The following is a 14,525-nucleotide window of genomic DNA, read 5'->3' on the forward strand; positions in this document are numbered from 1 at the left end:
GTTCAACAATTTTCTCAAGTGATTATGTTGATTTTCTGTTCTATTTTGTTTATCCCAAATTTATTTTTTTGTCCAGAGTTAATTGAAGTTCATGAAACCTGAACTGATGTGTGGTACATTGAGAAGTATCAGTGGATCCTTTAGAAAAACATTTGGTGGCAGAGTGAGAATTAGTGGGAGTGGGAAGTAGGGAGATGAGTCTCAGTTCAAAAACAAATAGTTTACCATCTTGGAAAAAGAACAGAACTTTTATGTTAAGAAATGAATTCCTCTTCTGAACATAGATAGGCAGTCTTCCTTAAGTCTTGAATGTCTTACATGAGCAGAAACTTCATTTACTTTCTTAATCTCTTCCATTTTTCTTTAGCCGTAGCTGCACTGTAATTTTTCATTTAATACAGCTATTTCCTTTTCCATGAGTACAAACTAACTGCAAGTCAAAATGTCTTATGCAAGTTAAACGGACAGACTGGGTGCTGGATTTCTGATTTGCTTCCGTTTAAAACCCAGATTCTACATGTAGAGATGACCTTGTCATATGCACGTATATTCAAACTAAAAGTTTTTAAAATAGATGAGAAAAGAGATAGGCACCACTAATGTTTTAGAAAAGGTAAAATTGCGATCTGTTATTATATTTTAATAATTATATTTTCTCTCTCTTTTTTTTTTTTTTTTTTTTTGGCACGGGGATCGAACTCAAGTTCCTGCGCTTGTGTGCAAAACCACAGAGCTAAATCCCCGGCTATATTTTAATAATTATAATACTGACATTTAATTCTGTTTGGAAGTTTGTGAAGATCAGTTGGTTGAGGGGGTCTCAGTATGGGGTTTGTTTTTGGTTTTGTTTTGTTTTCTTGGGATCAAAGGTATCGAACTCGGGTCCTTGCACTTGTGCGGCAGGTGGCAGAACCACTGAGCTAAATCCCAGGCCCTAGTATGTTTTGATAGAAAGAAATCTTTATATTTTAAAGAAGCAGAACAGAATATAAATATTGAAATCGGAAGTCTGCATTTGTGACATAATTAAACTCCATGGTAAGATAAATCACAATTTAAAATAGAGGTATTTAATAACCACAAAACCACTTTTTGAGGAAAGAAGAGCAATAGCTTATTATTTATTATTTTAACTGCATTATTTAAATTTGAATGCAATATATATTCTGATGAATAGTCATTAGATCTTTTGAGAAATTCAATTGCAGGAACCTTAGGGGTAAAATTTTATGAATGGTAAATAGCTTCAGGAATTCTTCTGGGGTCATGCTGCAAATTAAGCTTAGGATAAAGAACTGATATGAAACACAGATGCCATTGATAATTTCATAGAGATACAGTATTCTGGGATGTTTTTCACTAAAGAGGCAGCCTACCTAGCGAACTTTTTAAAAGTCTCTGTGTATTTAGAAATTTGACAATTGAATTCCAAAGGAGAATGATCTAAAGTCTTTGTCTAACCAGGAGGGATTCATTTGTTTTATTCATTTAAAGAAAACCTGGTAAGTATATTAGGTTTATTTCCAAATAAACAGAACCTGTAAGACTTAGATAGATATAGAAAGAGATTCAGCATAAACAATTAGTCCATAAGATTCTGGGAGTTAGGTCCCAACATCTGCTGGAGACACAAGAGAGCCAAGTCTGCAGTTCCAGTCGCAGTTCAGAGGCCGGGAGCCACATGAGTGGCCAGCAGGTTTGAGGTCCTCCAAGAGTTTGTTTTGGAGCAATTCTAAATGTCGAAGTTCAAAGGACATTGGGCAGGAGATCTTCCCTTACTTAAGAGTCAGCCCTTGTGTTCTATTCAGTCATTCAGGTGATTGGAGAAGGGCTGCCCAAACTAGGGAAGGATTCAATCTGCTTTGTTCAGTTTACCGAGTCAAATATTAATCTCATCCAGAAACACTGTCAGACACATCCAAAATAATGTTTAACCAAATACGTGGGCCATGTCATGACTGTGTCAGGTTGACATATAAACTAAGCACCACACTGAGGTATGGGATAACAGGTACCATCCCAAGCTCTGGAAACTCAAAATGATGATTGAAAAACTGTAGCACAGCTCTTCTATTCCCCTGACATAGGTGGACAGAATAACTAAGGGAGCAAAAAATACTACTTCATGTAGTGAGCAGTGAGAGATGGTAACCTCCTGGCAGTTTAGTAGAGTTTAGAAGGAAGGAATACTGGGTCCCTGTTTTAGCCCTGCCACTGAACATCTGTAATGATGAGACAAATCCCTCCATGTCTGTTTCCTCATCTATGAAATGAATACAGGGTCAATTTTGCTGTGATGATGAAAGCTGATCATATATCAGCCCTGCACAGCTGCTGCCAGTGTTGATGCTAGTGGACGTTATTGTAATAGCAAAAGTGTACATTATTTAATATATACTATCAAAATTAACTTAGGACTTCTAGAGAGACAGTGTAATATAGCAGAAAAAACATGGCCAATATGCAAATAAGGGTGCAGATTTTGATCCTCAATTATAGTTTGGAAACTAAGAATCATTTCCTACTTTGCTGAATGACAAGTTAGCCTGTGTTTATCAAATTTTAATTACTAAAGAAACAAATAGGAGGGCCGGGGATTTAGCTCAGTGGCACTGTGCCTGTCTTGCAAGCACAAGGTCCTGAGTTCAATCCCCGGTACAAAAAAAAAGTTAGATGTTTTGGCAGGCATGGTGGCACACACCTGTAATCCCAGAAGTCTGGAGGCTGCAGTAGGAGAATGACGGCAAGTTCAAGGCCAGCCTGAACTACATAGTGAGACCCCATCTCAAAACAAACGAGCAAAAAAAATGTTTCACATAACAAGAACAAATATAAATATAAATATATTCTTTATTCATTTGTACTAATTAATTACTTTTCTCATAAATGTAGTGAATATTTACCCAAACATACTGATTATAATGAGAAAAATTATATTTTAGAATTAGAAACATCTAATTTGAATCCCAATGCTACCTGTCATTTATTGAGAATTTTGGGTTTCCTTAAACTCTCTGAACCTCCTTATCTGGAAATCAGGGCTAATAAAACTTACCTCATGAGGTTGTAACATTTAAATAAAATAATAAAATGTGTCAATATAGTTCCTATTTCTTGGCACAGTAGTGACTTTCTAAAATATTGACTTTCTTGTCTGTGAGTTTTGGGTGTTTTGCTTTCTTTCTTTTTTGAGACAGGGCCTTGCTACGTAGTTCAGATTGACCCTGAACTCATTATGTAGCCCAGGCTGGCCTTGAATTGATGATGACCCTCCTGTCTCAGCCTCCTGAGTGTTATGATTACAGGTGTGCACCATGCCTGGCTTTATGACAATGACTTTAAAAGATTACACAGAGTAATGCTCTGACAGCCTTCCATTGTTTAGCCTCTCCACAAATAAAGGTCCTCTTAAGATTTATTCCAAAACAGAAAACAAGTCTGGTCTCAGGAACTTTTGTATTTATCATTTCGTTGTATTAAATGGAAATAAATTTAGTCTAATACCTGATTCAAGGAACACCACAGTACTTTTTCTTTTCTAAATTAAAGTTATTCTCTTGCATCAGAGGAGGTAAACAGTAGAATGGTGGGAGAATAGTGGAGATGTTGGTCACATGTTACAAACTTACAGTTGTAAGATGAATAAGTCCTGGGGACCAAGTGTGGGACACGATGACTCCAGTTAATAATAATAATGTACTGTATACTTGACCTTTTCTAAAATAGTAGATCTCCAATGTTCCCACCACAGAAAATATAAATATTTCACACAATGGTAAGTAGGTGAGATGACAGATATGGTAGCTTAATGGTGAGAATCATTTCTCAATGTATGTATCAAAGCTTCACATTTTATTATTCTTCCTACATATATTCAGTTTTTACTTGTCAATCATACTTCAGTAAAGCTGGGGAAAAATATTTCAGGTTGATGCACACCTATCAGAATGGGTGAGAAATTCTGTTTTAATCATGTATTAGGAGGTCCCCAAAGGCTTCTTTTAAAAATATTGAAGAATCTGAAGACATACACAGTGCTTACAAACAGAGGCGGTGTTTCCATTTTTCTGAATTTTGTAAGGCAAAGAACATAAAGTTATGGCTTATTCCACCCCACAGTAACAGAGCTCACTAATCCACCTGTCATGCTAACACAATTCAACCTTTCTAGATTGGAAGCCCAAAGTAAAAAGGAGCATATCCTCTGCTTTACTTCAGAGCAGCAAGCAAAACACACCAAGTCTATCAACTTAGTAACATATTATGCTAGATATATATTACAATAAAAGCAATTAAAATGACACAGAAAGAACATGGCCCAGAAAACTCCCTTTGTGGAACTGGTGAATCTTTAAGATTGAACGTCAGATCCTGTTTAAATTTTGGTGCAGGAAGGAGACCCAAAAGATCTAGTTCAATGATTTTAAATGTGGGTTTGTTTCATGTGAAATCTTACTTGAAACCCAAAACAAATAAAATTGAGCCAGGCCTGCAGCAACTGAAGAGTGTTTCACAGAAGCCAGATAGCTCCCAAATGCTGACAGAGACCAGCTTTGAGACTCTCATGAGCCTGCATGGGAGAACTGAAGCCTACACAGGTGATAGTGTCTGTTTAAGGCCACAGATCATAGTGACAAAGCCAGCACCTGAACTCATGTACCACCCAGCCAGCAGAGGCATCCTTGTTTGGTTGAATTGACACCAATTCCCAAACCTGCAAGACTTGGGACTGCCTTGTTTAGGATTTAGGTGAAATAGCTACTACAATGTTATAATTAAAGTCGAGGTGTAAAAAAGGAGGTCATATTCCTTTTGTGGTAAGTTGTGAAACCACCTAACCAAGTTTTCCCCGTGTAGAATTTTAAATCAAGGAACCAGCTTACTTTTGCTCCCAAGTACTTTGTGTTTTCAGCTTACTTTCCAAACTTATTTTTTGTCTTGTTTTTTAATTTCTTCTTTCCACCAATAGTTTTCTCCCTCGATCTTTATATCAGAATGTCTAATAACATCACAACCTTCCAAATTGGTGATAAAGCACCTGGCTGAATTTGAATTGTGTTTATCCTCTCCCTGAAACAATTTCGTGTTATTTATTTATATGCTAAATTCTCATTGCTGTAAAGGAGGATGATATATAAAGGGTAGTAAAGGATAAGAGAGAATCTCAGTACTACCACATGAAAATAAGGTTTATTGAGGCAATTTCTAGAGCACAGGTCCCTGAATTGTACTGAAAGCTTAATTATTTCCTAGGATTTGCGTGAAATATGAAAGTCTCTCACTTAGACAGGAAGTCATTTTACTTTTTTCTTGTCTAACCTATAAAATGGCAATCTTCCCCTTCGCTTCGCTTTGCCTGTGGCTTTGTTTGGCATGCTGAGCAACCCTAATTCAGCTTGCAAGGTATTCCTTTCTATAAATGGCAGAGTTTTCATTTAGCTACTATACAAATGCAGAAAGTAAAGTAAAGAAAGTAAAATTTCCTTTCTCTAAATTTATGCTTCAAGTAGTACTTTTAATGTACTTTTTGACAGGAAAGTGAAAGCTATCCAATCCAAATGGAATAAATTGTACTTCATGTGTTTAAAATGTTCACAATTACATCTGTTAGTCATGACTGTGTGAGAGTTGTCACTGTAGTACATTTTAGGAGTACAGTGATTTTCTCAAATGTAGAATCAAAGTACCAGCATTGGGCATATCTAGTTTATTGTTCCACTTTGGCTTTTGTTTCTAAAACTGTAGAGGTAGACGGGTGTTACAATATTGCTCCCAGGAAGCTGAGAAATACATTCATGCTCTTTCAGATGTATGCACACTAGGCTATTTTTTCCCACAGATTTCAAGATGTTTACAGTAATTTAGAGAGACAAGACTAGCATTTTGCCACAGAAGGAGAAACAAAGAATGAGATCAAGTGATTTGTCTGTAAACAGAAGAACAATAGTAGAACTAAAGACAAAACATTGATTTGCTGCTTGCCACATTTGACCAAGGCCAATTCTTTCTCCAGGTAGTTCTGTTCTGGAAAAGTTTAAAAAAATAAAAGGATCATTTGTTTTGGAATAATTGTAGATTTTGGAAGATTGTCGATTTTTTTTTTTGGTTTCAGGAATCGAACTCAGGTCCTTGCGCTTGCAGCAGGCGGCAAAACCACTGAGCTAAATCCCCGGCCCAAGATTGTCAATTTTTAGAAACAGGAATTTTAAAAAATTCTAAGTAAAGGTTTCCTTTGTCCTTCATCCATTTTTCCTAAGGGTAACATCAAATAATATAACACCATGAACAGGAAATTAACATGGTTGCAACTCACAACTCATTCAGATCTCACAAGTTTTACATAAACTCGTATGTATGTGTGTGTGTGTGTGTGTGTGTGTACTTCTGTGAACTTTTATCATATGTGCAGATTCATGTAATTAACACCATAATCAAGATATAAAATTCTTTTGTGACCTCATGCTGTCCTATTACAGCTAAACTCACATCCTACTCCTTTGTTTTTAATTATTCTGCAGTCCTGCCATAATCCATATTTGCAATAATGTCATTTAAGAAACTATCTCCTGAACTTGTGTTTTGTGCATCACAATAGACCTACAATATTCTGGACACAAAGTTTGATTCTAGTATTAGTAACTTGAAAATTTACTTTTGGAGGATGTCTTCTATAGATTTGCACAAAAATATTCTAGAATAGTAACAATAGAAGAAACACTTGGATTTTGTGGTTATGTGACATAGAAGAGATGCAACTGTCAAGCAGGTAGGACTATATTCTCTCTCTCTCTCCCTCTCTCTCTCTCTCTCTCTTTTGGTACCTGGGATTGAACTCAGGACCTTGCACTTGCCAGGCAAGAGCCAGAACCACTGAGCTAAATCCCTGGCCTTTGGACTGTATTCTCTTATAGTTACTTAATCGGAACACCTGCACTTACACTACTGCTCCTCCTAATGACCACAGGACAGTGGTTTAGCAGGTCACTGGCTGTAGAAGAGAGAAAGTCCAATCAAACTCAGAAGGGCATAGAGCTAGAAGGGAGGACAAGTAGATTAATAATGAAGAGAGCCTGAAAATGAATGGGAGCAAACAGTTAAGCCTCAGTGCCAATCTTCTCCCTTCTGAAGAAGTTCAGGAATTTAGAATAATTCATTTAAGATTACACATGGTAAAACAAAATATAAACAGATCGTACGATATGTATGTGTATACTCATATCCATGTGAAAATAGACACACACACACATATATATATATATACATACTTATATGTAGTGTTTTACTATACCTTGAATGTCAATAGGAAAAATTAGATTTTAATATAGATCAGTTTTATGTAGCTAAAATTCTACAATACCCAATTTATTATGTCTATATGAAAAGGGATGTAGCATGTTGAGAGCCATTAGTGTCATGATGAAACAATACTTCTACAAAATTTCACTTCCCACCATCTAAATTTGATTGACTAAAAAGGGTTTATTGGCAACTGTTTGTTATTTTTCATTAGGTTAAGGTGAGAGTTGAACAGAATATATGCATTGTGGAAAGAAAGGGTGAGCTGAGCGGTTATGGGCAGAGTAGCTGTGGGTCAAGGATTTTATCCTTCATTAAGGAGCTTTCCCTGAGCTCAGTGTCTCCTCATCGCAGAGTGAACAAAGGATGAGCTTAATGATAGTCATCTATCAGCCAGCCATACTTTAAGCTTCAAGATCCTGCTATTCCCCATGCTCCATGCCTTGACAAGGCTAATTGTATAATTACAATACTCCATCACCCTCTCCAGTGCACTGGCAAAGACCAGAACCAGGGACTGTGATGATTATTGCCCCAAGCAAGCACATTAGCATGGATATCGCTTACTAATGAGGCCGCTCTATTAGAAATTGTAGTACATAAGGTTTAAACCAAGGATTTTTTGATGAACTCCTTCGCAGATTAAATGCCAGACTGAGCTGAGCTCTCAAATTAGAATTATTTTATTTTTAAAAATAAAATAAATGATTTCCTCTGTATGTTTTTATATTCTACTGGGTATAGTTTAAAATTTACCAAAGTTTTACTACGAAAATGAAATAGAATGTATGAAGCTTTCACCAAGAATACAGAGAATGCTAAATAAAAGAATGTCCTTAAATTAATTTCTATATAATGTTAAAATATTTCCATTAAAATCTAGGTAACATTTGTGGGGCGGATTCTGTGATTTCAATTCTTTCTTAATCTTGGAACCGGTTAAATGGGAGACTGTGAAATTTCTTTATTTGATTTATTCAATTAAATTTTAACTGAGGTCAATACAATTTAGTGCATATCCATATACTAATTATATATGCTTTTCTCCTTTACTTTTATATACTTTAAAAATATTGAGTCTTACTATTTATATTCTGCTTTATAGATTTTAAATAGCTAGTTCTTCAAGGGTTGGTCTATCAATTCAGAACATCTGCCTGAAATGTCTCTGTTTCTATGACAAACTGAATGAATATAAGGTTAATCTAGAGTATGGGCAATCACTAAATCAAGAGTGTACAGCCAAACATTCTTTCTGGTGGAGTTGAGGAAATTTCGTGAATTTGTCCCAGCCATTGATGCATAACCAGCCTTGATGGATCATAATGCGGCCTTCTCTGGAGTAGGTTGGCATAGTTTGGTTTCATATGGATCAAAAAATACAGTTTGCATCAGTAACAATACTGGAAAACAGTGACCCTTATGTCTCATTAACCTAAGTGTTGTTCGTAAAATAAAAACAATTTTACATCAATAAAATTAGCTAACATTTGTAATGAAATTATGCTTGAAATTATGGTAAGAACGTTATATAAATTACCTCTTAATTTTCACAATAAAGTTATGAGATAAATACGATCAAATGTTTAAGTAAGTAAATATATGTAAAGTACCTGACACAATGCTAGGTGTTTACTAGCACTTACTAATCTTACCTATTATTATCACCCTTTTATTACTGTTTATAGTCTTCCCGTTTTATAAGAAAACAAACTTTAAGAGGTCATATATGTCCTAACTCATGTGTGTCCTAACTCATACAGTCAATAAACACAGGGCTGTGATCTTGCCCCAGAATGTGTTGCCAGCTTCTAAGCATTTCCACACTGCTTCTTTCCATGCCACAACATCACATAACACGAGGAATGGCACAAGGCAGTGGCCTTTGATTAATAGTATTCAAGTCAAACTGGCTTTTCACCTTAGCAAGATAACTGAGGGAATCATTTCCTGTCATAATCAGTAAAATTTGAAGTATAAAAATTTACCTACGCCACGTATCTTGTACCATAATTTTGTGGAGAATGTGGGAAAGCACAGGCTACGTATGTCATATACTGAGCCACTTGGGAAGCTGAGGTGGGAGGATCACTTGAACCAAGGAGTTCAAGACCAGCCTGAAAAACATAGCAAGACCCATCTCAAAATAAATGAGTGAGATATGTTAGTAAACATAACCAAGTGAGGAATTACTTAATTCCATTATCACCCTCCTTTGAGAACAGGCCAATGTAAACCATATAACACCTGTAGACTATAATTACATAAAAATAGGTCTTCTACTGGGTGGCTTCTAAAAGGAAAGAAATTTCTCAATGCTTAGTCTCTTCTTACAGTTACCAATGATCTTATTCACCAGTGTCCTGAGGTACCTGGTCACAGAGTCCTTACAATTTCATCAGTCACTAAAGCAGAAGTATTAGAAAAACTTTGCTTTAAAAAAAACCTTAAATTCCCCGAAAGACTGACCTGGAGAAACATTATTGAAAACTTCTTTAAAATCAAATTCAAGATATTACAGTAGCACCTGCTAGAGTCCCTCAACATTTTCATTATAAACCCATATTTTTCAAGTTTATTGCCTGGCTGTAAATTTTTCTGTGGATTATGATGCAGAACTCAAAATTTCAGCCCAAAGCAATTTTTATTATCATCCTTCAAATATTGAGATTTTTCAAGTTATGATTACTTAAAAAAATACTAGAGAAGTCAAGTATTTTGGAGGACACCCATACATTTCCAAGTCCTTTATAAAATGAAACATTATAAACAATTTATTGCTCATATGAAACAACAAAACAAATAACGAGAATCTTAAGGCCTGAGTAGGAAATTCTGTGAGCCTACTTGGAATTATTTCCTATGATACGGGGTCTAATTTAATATTTATATTGATATTTTTAATATTATTATAATAACATTCAAGAAATTGGCACCATATGAATCTAAAAGGAAGTGGACTATAGTTAAGGGGCAATTATAATATAGATTGAAAATGCAACCTACAAAATGGTGTTCTCAAAGTCACTGATGTTGCTGGCATCAGAGACAGTTCTTTGTGTTTCTGTTTTATTTTGTGGTGAGTGTATTTGTGTGTGTGCATGTGCGTGTGTGTGTTTTGTTTTCCCTACTGGTGAGTGTAAGATAAGCTGATAAACAATTTAAAAATTGAGAAAAATTGGGGTGGACTACAAGAATCAGAAATTTTATCAACAAACTAATCCCTATTGCAATGTAATAATTGAATTTCTTGTAAACAGAAATTACTATATTAGAAGTTATAAATTTTCTATCCTCAAAGCACATATAAAATAGGAAAAATATGGATCACCTTATTCTGCTAGCTTCTCACCACTCTAAATATATGTGGTTTAAGAGGAAAATAACTACCTAGGATGTATATTTCCCTTTTGGGATTGAATGAGTCTACTTTGGGTCAGAAAAGGTGGATAAAGTTATACTTTGTGTCCATAAGAACTGTGATTTTCTGACTCAAAGAAGATCAGTCCTGGGGGAGTTCTGGCAATCAATAATTCTAAAGTACTTGAAAATGCATTTTTCTGCATATGTTATAAGGCATCTATACTATAAATACATAGAGAGATTTTTCAAAAAACAACTAAATAGGAGAAGTGTCACTACATTGGCCACTTTCAATTAAAGCTGTCAAGTCATATTCTTAGTTCCCTAAAGTGGCGGGTATATAATAGGAATTTGCGGGACAACTTTTGACTTGTCTCATATTTTCACTAATGTGTAGTAGATGCTATTCTACTAGAGGACATATATACAGCCATGTATAGATTTTATATATCTTTGCTGAATATGATCATGGAGGAGGAAGAGGAAATAGGTGTAGAATCATTAAAAATCTTTTATATTTGCAGGCCTAAAAGCCACCTTTTGATTTCTTATGAACTGTACTGACTGAAATTATCAAAGCTTATAAATTTTAGTCACAAATAATGTGCCATGATACACATGGATGTTAAAATAGACTTATCATGAAATATAGGAATTTTAAATCTTTTATGGGTTCTTTTTCGAGCCAGGAGTCCAAACTGCAAACACCTGAATCCAGGAGAGCAACTCCTGGAGAGCTCCTCAGAGAGTTTTTAAAGTTTGTGTGAGATAAAAATGATGATCTCAACAAAGTCAGTACCTGTGCTCTATATGCCAAAGAGGAAAGGGGGCTTCTACAATTATTTGTTGATGGATGGATGCTAATATTTAGTAGAGTGCTTTTTAATTATTATACCTAAAATTAAGGGCAAATACACTAGTTCACCTATAATCAGAGTTTAGCAGATTGCTCCTAAAAATGAACTCTGGCAAAATTTCTTAGTCTTTCTTGGTGTAGAGAATTTCTGATAATTTTTTGGTCTTCTTCGTAAATTTTACCCCGTGGCATAACAGTGGAATTTTCTTCTTCTGTGTCTGTCTTGGGATGTCTGTGTGTCTCTGGCTCTCTGGTTGGCTCCATTCTCACCCCCAAATTCAGAGCTTATTCACCGGACTCTACTCTGACCTTGGGTTATATGGCATAATGTTTATAGGGAAGTATAGTCTGCCAAATTAGCACAAAGCGTGACAGAGCGATAGAAAAGATCGTCAAGTTATGAATCACAGTTCCATAGGACACAGTCAGGGAGGAAAGGAGGAATGGTCATGTTGGACTCAAGTCAGAATGCAAGAACAGCCTTCTCTATCCTCTTTCATTCTGAAGTGTGACAACCAAGAAGAGCACGCAGTAAAGAGATATTTTTCCTGGACTGTTTTAGAGAAAGAATTCCAGGGGAAGCTGCAAAGGACTGCTTCATTCTGATGTCCAAGCAGTTTGGCGCTGAGCAAACTATTCCAGCAACCTGCAGGCAATGTGCTATGTTTGTCTCTTTGCCTAAGGCACTCGCCAATTATATGTGCTATCAATGTAAGTACATCTCCCTTCCATAGGCAAAAGTGTAGGACTTGAATGTTTCTGTGTGCTCCAGTTTATTAAAAAACATGAAGAGTTCCTTGGTGGAATTAAGTAATAATCCAAGAAGTTACCCAGAAAAATAAGAGTCCAAGTTACGGGATTTCTCTTAGTTACTTTTACTTATTGCTGAAACAACATACCCAACACCCAAAGTTAAAGGAGGAAAGGTTTATTTAGTTCACAGTTTGTAGAGACTTCAGTCCATAGTCACCTGGCTCCATTGCAGGGTGACATGGCAGCAAAGCATCATTGAAGAGAAATAATTCATGTCATGACAGGAAGAAGGCAGAAAGCAATAAGCAGCAAGGAACAGCTTACCTCTCCCTTTTATCCCTTCCATTCTACCCATTTTGGGTGGTGCCACCCACCCAGGGTGGGCTTTCCTACTATCCAAACCCATAACTATGCTAAATCAACCATTGAAGTAATTTAGTAATCATGCACCCTTAATCCCAGGATTACACACCCTAGATACAGTCACCTCTGAGAAGCCCCACCTATGACTGCATGAGGCATTCAGGAGACATCTAGATACAAGCCATAACAGAATCAATAACAATATAAAAATGTGGAGCCTGCCTCCGTCATGAATTACATCTTTGGTTTTATTACACTTACTTTTTCTGAAATTCATCCTCCTCATTTGCAAACTGGTAATAACACAAGTATTTACCTGGTAGAGTTGTTTTAACATAATTCATATGTGTACAGACCTTAGATGAGTGAGCTAACATACACAAAGAACTCAATTTAATTTCTCCCAGGCCACCAGGTGGGCTCTGTCATGCCTGCCTCCTCCCTTTGGTGCCATGTGCTGTGTGTGTCACTGTGTTGTGTTAGAAGGTGCCCTGTCCAGTCTGCTTGGGGACACTGGCCACTGCTGTCCTGGGTTGGCCCAGGGTTCCTGTTCTGCACCGTGACTGGCGTCCATCTTGCCCTGACTGACCACACAGATGGGGCCTGGGTTTGTGTCCCTCTGTCTTTTCCCTGGAGCTGCCTGGGTCACCACCAGGCTTTGGGTTTGAAAAACCAAGCATGGGAAGAGCAGGCACTAGATGCCCCCACAGGTTCCACGGCCTGCAGACCCAGCTGGGGGTCTGGGATCAAGAGTGCCCTCTGCAGCCATGGGCTCTGTCTGGGCATTATGGTCCCCACCATCGTAGATGTCTGCACACTGACTTGGAGACAGGTGTTGGGCCACCTAGGAATGCAGCTTTCCCTATATGATTCATGCATGGGACTTTGTCCACAAGACACTAAGTTATGGAAGTTCAGTGACTGGTATTTAATTCTGACCTATAGCATATTCTATATTTATATGACTTCAGAGACTAACAAAGGACACAGCTGTCAGTGTCCAACATCCAGTCATACCCCAGAGGGTGGGCACATGTGTATTTATTTTTGTCTATTCTGTAGGCCTAAATGTCCAGAATCTTGTCTCCAGGTTTTAGGATGCCTTCAGTACTTTTTGAAATAAAAATATTTCCTATAATAAAAAAAAAGAACTCAGTTTATTAAAGGATCTGAGACATAGTGAAAGTTTAATGATGCCTCATATATACTGAGAAATTGATGAGCTACACAATGATAATACTTATGAATATGATATATTTAACAATTAGAACAAAACAGTATTGAAAAGAAGAAGATGAAAATGCAAATTAGAAGAAATTGCAACAGCTGTATCTGCATTCACTCCACTGGATAAAGACCTTATGAAGAACGTTGGCTGTGCCATAGGAAAGCAAAAGCATTCAGATAACACACTACAAAGAATTCCTCTGCAAAGTTGGACTCTGGTACTCATCTAACCATTCCTAAGGGAAAGGGAGATACTACATGACTTGACAGAAAAATTAAGAAGTGGATTGTCTTTCTGGTTGGAAGAGAAGACAAGTCACGTGAACCAAATTTAACTGCAACTCATAGTGAAACAAATAAATGCTATTAAAATAGCAAATCTGTTACTTCTGACACTTGGACTTAAATATCCCAAATAGGAAATCAAAATTCATATAGAAGCAGAGGAGATTCAGAATAACAAAAATCATCCAGGGAAAAAAGAGCAAAATGAGAGGCATCACAATTCTGGACCTAAAGTTATATTACAAATTTACAGCATGGTACTGTCACAAAAACAGACATGAGGGTCAATGGGACAGAACAGAAGATGCACAAACAATGTCAAGCACATTCAACTACTTAATCTTTGGAAAAGGGGCCAAAAAATATAATCCGGAGCAGTGGA

General features: G+C 36.6%; 1 protein-coding gene across 5 annotated transcripts in view; it reads left to right on the forward strand.

Moving 5' to 3' along the window:
* The window catches only part of Erbb4 (erb-b2 receptor tyrosine kinase 4), a 1,128,010-nt gene that overhangs the window by 952,634 nt on the left and 160,851 nt on the right, over positions 1 to 14,525 (forward strand). The window lies entirely within an intron of this gene.

The sequence above is a fragment of the Heterocephalus glaber genome, unplaced genomic scaffold (genome assembly GCF_053883595.1).
Source record: "Heterocephalus glaber isolate CG9 unplaced genomic scaffold, H.glaber_assembly_v1.0 deba00000621, whole genome shotgun sequence".
NCBI classification, from domain to species: domain Eukaryota; kingdom Metazoa; phylum Chordata; class Mammalia; order Rodentia; family Bathyergidae; genus Heterocephalus; species Heterocephalus glaber.